Raw genomic sequence first — 9,515 nt, 5'->3', positions numbered from 1 at the left:
GCAACTTCTGTCAGTAGTTTATGAATAATCTACTATAACAAACCAATGTATGTGTGTATGTATGTATGTATGATTTCAGTTTCACTCGTTCAAATCTTTGCTGTCAATATGGAGCAGCCAAGTCATTTTAAGAATGATTAAAAATGCTTGTACATGGCTAACTTTTTTTATTATTATGAAGCATGACCAGAACTCAACGTTGGTATAGCGCAGCAGAAAGCTCCGTGGAAATGGGAGGCATTCGATCAAGCAGAACAAGGGGTGGTCTCATTTTAACTGCTTCTCATCCCGATTATAAATCTGGGGCAGAATATGAGTGGGGGGTGACCCTCCCTACCAGACCATGTCATCCCACAATGCTAGAAGCGGGGCTATCTGGTTGCTTGGGAGTCTATTGCTGACAGCTGCGATGCCTTCCCGGCTCCAAGGAGAGACCAGACACCTGCGTGTGCGTGTGTGTGTGAAGTTGTGTCTTTCTTGCCTCCCTTTTTGTTTTGCTCTGTTCTGGTCATGAGACCCGGAAGTTTTTTTTTTTTTAATCACATGGCAGAGAGATATAATAAAAACAGAAAAATGGCGACAGTCACGTTGTGGCGAGTCTATGCTGCGTCATTAGATAATCTTCATGCAAAGATCGCTAAGAACAAAGACAAGAGGGGGAAAGGAGCCCCGGGCCGCAGAGAAGGGTGAGCAGCGGGCAGGGGAGAGGGGTGCCCGGGCTGTGGGTGAGGGCAGAGCAGGGAGGGGTGTGTGTGTGTGTAAGCATTACAGGGCGTTGCAATCTTTGGCATCACGAGTCCTGCGCTGCCCTCTCCTAATTTACCTTTAGGCAGCGGTGGGAAGGAAAGCCAGTGGTTTGTTTATGTTTGGGGGAGGGGCCTATTTGGAGCCGGGGTGCTGGGGCTGGGGGAACAGCAGGAGTTTTCTAGCTGCAGGGGTGGGGGCCGAAAGGAAGCGGAGTTTGGGTTGGGGAGGGGGTTGCGTTCACTTTACGGAGCCCTCCCTGGAGCGCGGGCAGCTGCCTGGAGCGAGGCTTGGTGGTGTCCGCACGCTGCGCCCCACAGCTGGGTGCGTGGTTAGCAGCTCCGCCTCGCAAGCTGACAGCCCTGCAGCCCGGGGGCAGATTTCGGTGCGGAGGACGGGGCACCGGCCGACTGCCTTTGCCGGATTGTTCTGCATGGGGCTGGGGAGCGGGGCTGGAGCCGGTAGGTCTCCCAGCCGCTGGCCTTTGGGGGGGGGGGTGCGTGCGGGTTTCCATGTTGCGCACTGTTATTTTCCTTCAGGATCCTGGCACTGGCTCCTTTCCGTCCAGCGATTGTAAATATAGCCTGGATCTTGTTTACATGAAGCATCCAGCGGGAGGAGCCTGGGAAGAGGAGGAGGAAGATGGAGGAGACTCCACGGCTGGCTGGGGTGAGCTTCCCAAACGGGGAGGAGGAGCCAAGACGGGGCTGGAGTCTCTCGCTCAAGCAGCCTGGTAGGTGCGCCTGTCCTTTTCCTATCCGCCCCCCACCCTGGTCCCGGGCAGAGCTTCGCAGCAGCAGCCACCCTTAGGGGCTGGGTACCAAGCCATGGCCGCGCAGCCCTCCCCACTCCCAGACTCGCCACAAACACTTGTTTGATGGTGCATCGGTTCGCACAGTTCTAGTCTCTGCCAGCAGCGGATTCTTTAGTGTCCTCCTGCTCATCCACTTCCCTCTGTTTTGGGGCCACACCTACAGTTCCCTCTAGCTTTGACTTTCCTGCCACCAGTACTTATTTATTGCAAAGAGGACCTGGCAGGGGAAGTGTAGCTGGACAAACAGGGCAAGTCTAGGGCTAGATCACCCACTCGTTTCCTGACCTAGTAAGTTATACTTTAACAGAGCATAGGGGCATTTTCTCCCTGGTGGCTAATAAATGACAAGGGCCAAGGCCCTAGTTCCTGCCATGCCAGCATCTTTCATTTTTAGCAGATGGTTTCAGTGCAGCATGAGCTGAAAACAAAGAGCATCCCTTCCCCCTCCCCACCACCACTATCCTGAGCTCCCCTTACATAGGAGACGTTCTGTAATAAGGTGGTGGTGGTGGTGGTGGGGTAATGAGAAAAAGAATTCTGGGGGAGCCACTCAGGTGGCTGGTGTTATATTTGTTTGAATATTTTTGTGTATTTTTTCAGAAAGGGGCCTCTGGGAGCTCTTGTTTCCAGAAAAGTGACTGAATGCTTGCCCACAGACCGTAGCTGATGAATGATTAATAACATTTTAGAGATTTATTTATTTAATTATTCATACCTTTGGTGCACCAACAACAGCAGTTAGAATTCATCTATTAGACTGTTAACTCAACCACTAATAGATGTTTAAGATGTGAGAGGAATCAAAACAACTAAAAGGGTAAGTATTGGTGGGAGGAGTCAAGCAGAACACAAAGAAAGAAGATTTTATAATACCCATTACTGGAGGTCCCTTGATAGGAGAATCTCATCTTGTTGAATGTAATTGTCTCAAATGAAGATGCAAGTCTTTAAAAGCTAATAAAGAGGAGAAGTTTAAAGCCACAGAAAATATTGCATTGCTTTCATTGTCTTAGCCAACTAGAGCTTTTCACATCTAGGCACTGTAGACAGGACCTCCTGCCATATTAAAATTCCAGTAACTTTCTTGAGTAGCCTAAAAATCAATTATATCCCCATAATTGCTGTTTTCTGCTCTTAGGATCACACACACTGAGGAAAACTATTAATAAAGTTGGATTTTTTTCATTTTCATAGCTTTGATAAGACACACTCCTTCATATTTAGTGTAAGAGTTGGCCTATAGAAATCAGAACTATAATTCCTAATTGTGTGCTAGGAGAAAAGAAAGAAAAGTTACAAATAGCCAATTCAGTTTTTAAACTAATCAAAAAAGAGTGTTTAACTCAAAATGCTCAAGAGACATGGTAAGTTACCAGCCCCAAAAGAATAAAATAGTGGAAGGGAGAAATGGGAAAGCAAGCAAAAATAAAAACAATATGAATAGATTTTTTTTTTGAAAAGCAAAATTTGACTGCAAAAAAATAGAACATGAAATTTAAAATCAAATTGAAGTATTTGCAGTGTTTTAGAGAGAAGCTAAACAAAAATACACAGAATAATGCATTTGAATAACATTTATGTGTTTCACAGCAAGATTAGAGGAACTACTCCTGTATGCTTTCAGGTTTGGGACCTATTTTATCTGACCATGGATAAAATATTTCTTTTTTATTCTAGAAAACCAGGTGAGTGTTAAAAGGTGAAAAGGCAGAGTAAATATCACTTAAGTGTCCAGCCTTTGTAATGTTAATAGAATGCTCTACTGACATTTTTGTACCTTTATACTGTTTTATTTTTACATTTTAGGAAACTTTTTTTTAAACACAAATCCTTAATAAATGTGTTTTCCGAGGTTACTTCAGGGTTACTTTTTCAGAAAATGTCAGATTATTCTAAGGATGCTTATAGATTTGCAGTTGATGGCAAATATCCTAACATTTTGCACGCATTTGCCTGTTAATATTTGCATTCTAGAACAGTGATGTATAACATATTGACTGGTCCTTGTTTATGTAACACATGTTTGTAATTTGTTTTTAAAATGCACAAATATTTTTGTCCAGGAAGCTTTGTTTCACATTTGTCTCTTTATTGCCCTCTGGTGTTAAAAATATGTAAGAGACCATTTTGGTAGTACTGTACTTGTGCCCAACTGAATGTTAAGCATTTCTGAATTTTAAAAGCATTTTATTTAACTTAAGGAAATATGGTATGTCAGTTTAGTTTGTTGTTATCCATAAAGTTCTTGCTCTGGCTTATTTAAATACTAACTGCACCAATTTAAGCCATCCACAAAGTCCTTACTGTATTTTAAGTACTAATTACACAATTGACACCATTAAATACTTAAATGGAACATCTATGTAACATTTATTCTTTTTTTTTAATGGTGAAAACATTTATATTAGTATGCTATCACTACAGAATTGATTTACTAGATTACATGCCTTTATCCAAAGAGAAAGTGCCCTCTCTTTCACAAGTACCTCAAACATAATCCCAAGAAAATATTTTGATAAACTTCTGTCATTATTTGCAGTGTAATCCTTGATTTTTAGCAGTGTTTGCAAAATGGAAGCCTGAGATGATACTGTGAATCCCACAAGGCAAAAAACTTGTCTTATTTTTTCTCAAGATACTAGCACTTTCAGTGTGGAAGATAATACTTTGAACCTTAAAAGGGATTATATCAACATAGTTAACAAAACTATTAGATAACAGACCCAGATCTTCCACCAGTGTAAATTTGTGCAGCTTCATTGTCTTACGTGGAACTACATTAAATTATACTAATTGAGGATTTGGCCCAGTAGTTTATATACGGGAACAGCACTCCAAATGCTGAGTGCAACCAAAACAACCAATGTGAGGGGAAAATACCCTCACATTCCATCAATGATTGTCCCATAGAATGAGTAAATTACTTATCCCTTTGTTAAATACAGGATCAATAGATTTGGATTTTTAAGACTATTATTGATCAAAGATTGTACAGCTCTGAAAAATACTTTAAAGCTGCATTGAATATAACTGTAATGATACAACTTAACCAGGTAATGTTCAAACCGTGGATAAATTAACTAAAATTTCAGAATGCTTTCCACTTGTAATTTATTAAATGTGCCTTAAATCCCTCAATTGTGTCATTGAAGAGCTGGAAGTCAGTATTTTATGTGATCTTTATTTTTGAAACGTGCACTAGCAGAAACACTATGTAAGCACACAGTAAATTAAGCACTATTCTCTAAGGATACTAACAGACATAATGACTGACAGGCTGCCCTGGCTCAGTTATCACAGTGCTGATGCTGTCTATTCTAAAGGTACAGTACTGTGATAACTGAAGGATGGCAGCCATCTTAGCTTCACAAGAACTCAACGAGCAGACACCAAAGAAGATGTCATTATTTTATGGATATGCTGTGTTAAAAGTAAAATGTGACTGGGACTAGAGTAGAAAGATGCTTGTGGTAAGAATACTTCTTAACTCATCTGAAGAAAAAAAATCTCTCGTTCTACTGAAATAAAATAGTCACATTTTATCATTTTTGAGTTTGCCTGTTAATTGACTGACATTTTCTACTCAGAAGTTCTTTCAAGAATTATAGCCTGTGAAAGAGTACTACAGACTTTGAAGGAGTGTGTTCTAGGGCTTGAAGAATTATTAATAAAGTACGAGTAAATAGAGGTTCCTATCAATTATGGAACTCATTGCCACAAGAATTAAGAATATATTCAGAGCCAAATAAAGACCATCTCTCTTGGATTAAAGACCACGCCTCTTCTAGGAAGGAGGAAAGAAACACTGTCATTTTAAGTAAAGGAAAGTGCTTGTGTACATACTCAGGGTATGTCTACACTACATAATTTTTTTCAGAAACACGGCCATTTTTCCGAAAAAACTTCACTTACATCCACACTGCAATCATGTTCTTTCAATCAAATCAAAAGAACAAGGGGGTTTTTCCAACATTGGTAAACCTATTTATACAGGGAAGAAGCCTTTTTCTGAAATAGTTCTTTTGGAAAAAGGCGCGTGTGGACAGGGAAGAGGGAGTTGTTTCAAAAGAAGAGGAAAGAGGAAAAAGCACAGGTGCCCTGGTGGCCACTCCATCCTTAGTAATCACAGCTTAAATGTGAGATAGCATCCAGTTAGCGTGGATGCTATCTTTCAAAAAAGCAGAATGCTTTTTTGATGCGCTTTTGCTGTGTAGATGCTCTCTTTTGGAAGTTGTTTTTTCGGAAGATCTCTTCCAAAAAAAGCTTCTTCTGAAAGAAGCCTGCAGTCTAGATGTAGCCCCAGATGGAACAACAGAATACAATAGAAGTTATTAATGCACGTAGTGGTTAGAACATTAATCCCTTCCTTTCTTCGTCGATCTATCATCTTCCCTGTTAAAAAAAATCAATATCTTAGGCCTTATAAATATTTACATTTTCAAAATACTCAGCCTCGGCATCTTTCTATTTAGATAAATAAGTGGTGGTGGGCCAGTGTCCTCATTTCTCAGATTGGGAACTGACCCATAATGCTATAGGAGTATATAGTGGACCCCCAAGCTAGCATTAGAACTCAGGAGCTCCTGGCCCTATCTCATGCTCAGTCAACTATTTCATACTTGCCTCTTCAAAATGTAATGAGATTAAGACTGAAAGACTACACACTGGTAGGTGATTTGATAAAAGGACCACAAAGGATCTATAGAAGAGGCAGTGGAGTAGCTGCTCTTGGTTGAAGCCACAGTCTGATATTTTTATGAGCATTAAAATAAAAATACATGTGGGCTTTTTTAAAGCTGAGATTTTCAATACTCTCATTTTTGGTGTTTTTACTCAGCAAAAACTAGTGTGGTGCCTGTGTCCTATCCAAATGTTATAGATTATGAAGCTGCAATTCTGGAAACTTAACACTAGATGGGGCTATTAGGCCAGTTCTCTTTTGGAAGTGGCGAAGTTTCAAAGTAACTTTTTGACAGATGAATAGACAGTTGCGCACTTGGGCTTTGTGTACACTAGTGTTGTCCTCAAGTCATCACTGTCAAGTCTAAGTTGAGTCTCAAGTCTTAATTTAAAAACTGTCAAGTCACTTTTGTACAAGCCATAATATCGGCATTTTTGGACAATTTTTTCACCAATTCGATTTAACAAAATTAGCAAGTCTCAAGTCGAGTCTCAAGTCACAAATAATGAACCCAAGTTGAGTCTCAAGTCGAGTCACCTAGGCAACTTAAGTCGGACTCGAGTTCAAGTCGTGGGTCTTGACTCAACAACTCTGGTCTGCACTGCAGGGCTTTTGCGCAAGAAGCTTTTTGTGGAAGAGATCTTTCACAAAAACCTCTTGTGCAAAAGCACATCCACACCTCAAAAGTGCATCGCAAAAGCAATGTGCTTTTGCACAAGACTGCATCCACACAGCATGGATGCTCTTGCACAAGAAAGCCCTGATTCCCATTAACAGAATGGCTATCAGAGCACCTGTGCTTTTTCTGATAGGCTCTTTTTGTGCAAGAAACCTCTGCGGAGCATCCACACATGCCTTTTTGCACAAGAGCTATAGCACAAAAAGGAGTTATTCCTCATGGAGAGGAATAACTACTGGCAAAAGCCCTCTGTCCTGTTGATTTACTGTTTTGGGTTTTTTTTTTTTTGGTGCACAAAAACGCTTGAGGTGTGGACGCTCCACCAGTTTTTGTGCAAAAACCTTGTCATGTAGACATAGCCTTGATGTCCATTCCCAGCTCCGCATGCTTCCTAAGGAATCAGACATGGGAGACAGCACCCCTTCCCATTACCTATGAAGTTTCATTGGACAGGTGATAATCAACAGTGATGTTCCTTTGTTCTCTGTGCTGCTATTGTTACCTCAGACAGGGGTTAAAATATTTCTATATAGGCACCTTCCATCCAAAACACTGGATACTGCCCCTTTTTGGAAAAAGGACAGTAGGCTAGATGGACCCTGCTATGACCCAATATTGCAATTTCTGTTTTGTTTTACTCTAATCCTTTCTTTAATACAGTCACCACCACAGCTTCTGGTGCCGGACATAAATTTGAGTCTGCATTTACCTTACTACTAGATAGCTACTACAGAACATCTAGCTGGGTTTTATTGCTTACAGGAGAGGAAGGGGTGCAGTACTATTCAAGTAACACCACCTTAGCAGCACCAGGATGCCATCATAGTAGGTGCTGTATATGCATGGAATAAAGAGACAGTTTCCCCTCCCCCCCCCCAGATTTTACTTTTTAAATAAAGATAATTAAGTATATTAACTGTCACCTTTCCTTTTCTCATTGGTGGGTGTAGATGTCATTTAATATTTGTGTATGTGTTTAGATATATACATTTTTATACAGGATAATTAAAGTGTTAAAATTGTGTTATAGTACTTTGACTCCAAGTAGGGAAGGATCATCATAGATGGTATTTATTAGCCTTTGTTACTAAATTAGGCCAGCATCAGAGGCGGTGCTGGGAGATGGGAAGAAACCAACGCTACCTCTACACTACGAGTTTTGCCGCAAGAGCCTATGCAAATGAAGCATGGATTACCATTTTCTCACGCTTCATTTGCATACTCTCTTCCAATCTGTTTTTGCGCAAAAACAAGCAGTGTGGATGTTTCCTTTTTGTGCAAAAAACCCTTTTTGCACAAGATCCTTATGCTTCAAAAAAGGAAGTATAAGAATCTTACACAAAAGGTTTTTTTTGAGCAAAACAGACCCGTCTACACGGCTTGTTTTTGCACAAAAACCTCTTGCGCAAAAAGCATCAGCAGAGAATATGCAAATGACAGCGTGACAAATCCTAATGAGCGCTTCATTAGTATACTCTCTGTTGGCAAAAGTCTGCAGCGTAGACATAGCCTTAGAGGCCTGATCCACAGCACAAGCCTCCCACTGACCTGAAGAAGCTTCAGATCAGGCATCAGCTGAGGATGCCACTATCACTGCATAAGCATCCATTTTATGATAGCCTATCAGGCCTTGGTAACTACAGTTAGTCATCAAAGCTTCAGGACGTGTTATGTGGCACATTTCACAGAGCGATGAAGACCCAGCAAAACTGCCCGTGTAAACTCAGAGGCGGGGGCACCACCACAGACACTGGTTTTCATTTCCTGTTTAGAAGATGATAGAGGAGGCTACCAGTGCAGGGCAGGAACTGAGAGCACAATGAGCACTGTTCAGTGGCAGAACTAACCCAGGGGTTATATTCCTTCTAGCTCACTAGAAGTAACCTTCAGATTGCCCTTTCCTCCCCTATCTGAATACTGATCCCGTACATAACAGTTAATAGTATTCTAATAAAGCTGTATTGCCATAACTACTGCCATACACAAACACCACAAGTCACTTGGTTTTTTTTGGGGGGGGGGGGAAGGGAGAGAAACACTTCCTTTCTTCTGTGTGCTACATTTAGGGGGAAAAAAAACCCCCACCACATGCACACATATGTTGCTTTATCTTCCATGTGGAAACAAGCTCTCCAGCACTGCCAATATTGCCCTCAGCATGACCCTGACCTAACCATGCCTTTCTGACACAGTTTGGGTATAGTTCCAAGTTCCTATTCCATGTTGCTCTACTCGGGTGGGCTTTGGATCAGACTGTCTCTTTTTTTCACACTGTGGGCAGGGTAGACTCCTGGACCATTTCATTCAGTGGCAAAACTCCCATTGATTTCAATAGGACCAGTATTTCACCTAATATTTTCAAATGCATAAAGTGGGTCCAGGCCCCTGTGGTATTGGTACAGGTCCAGTTCTAGTACACAAGGAATTAAAGAAGGGGAGATTAATGACTCACGAACAGGTGAGTGCTAACAGGGAGTTTAGAGAGGGAGTTCTCCAGGTAAAGGAGAAGCAGATACAGAACTCTTGAGGAAAGTGTGTGGTGTTATTGGGGCTTTCTTACTGTGTGCTGAGCCTGTGTTTGTGAGTGAAGCTTGGTG

The 9,515-nt window shown here is 41.4% G+C and overlaps 1 long non-coding RNA gene across 1 annotated transcript; it reads left to right on the top strand.

The window, feature by feature from the left end:
- The first annotated feature begins 412 nt into the window (after nucleotides 1–412).
- Nucleotides 413–5,103, top strand: LOC142830559 (uncharacterized). Its single transcript, XR_012905903.2, has 2 exons — nucleotides 413–686; nucleotides 1,284–5,103. It is a non-coding gene; the product is annotated as an uncharacterized LOC142830559 (long non-coding RNA).
- The last annotated feature ends 4,412 nt before the right edge of the window (nucleotides 5,104–9,515 follow it).

This window comes from Pelodiscus sinensis, chromosome 9 (assembly GCF_052426305.1).
Source record: "Pelodiscus sinensis isolate ZL-2025 chromosome 9, ASM5242630v1, whole genome shotgun sequence".
Classification (NCBI taxonomy): domain Eukaryota; kingdom Metazoa; phylum Chordata; order Testudines; family Trionychidae; genus Pelodiscus; species Pelodiscus sinensis.
Note: the sequence above shows the minus strand (reverse complement) of the source record. Positions and strands in the feature narration are given on the sequence as shown.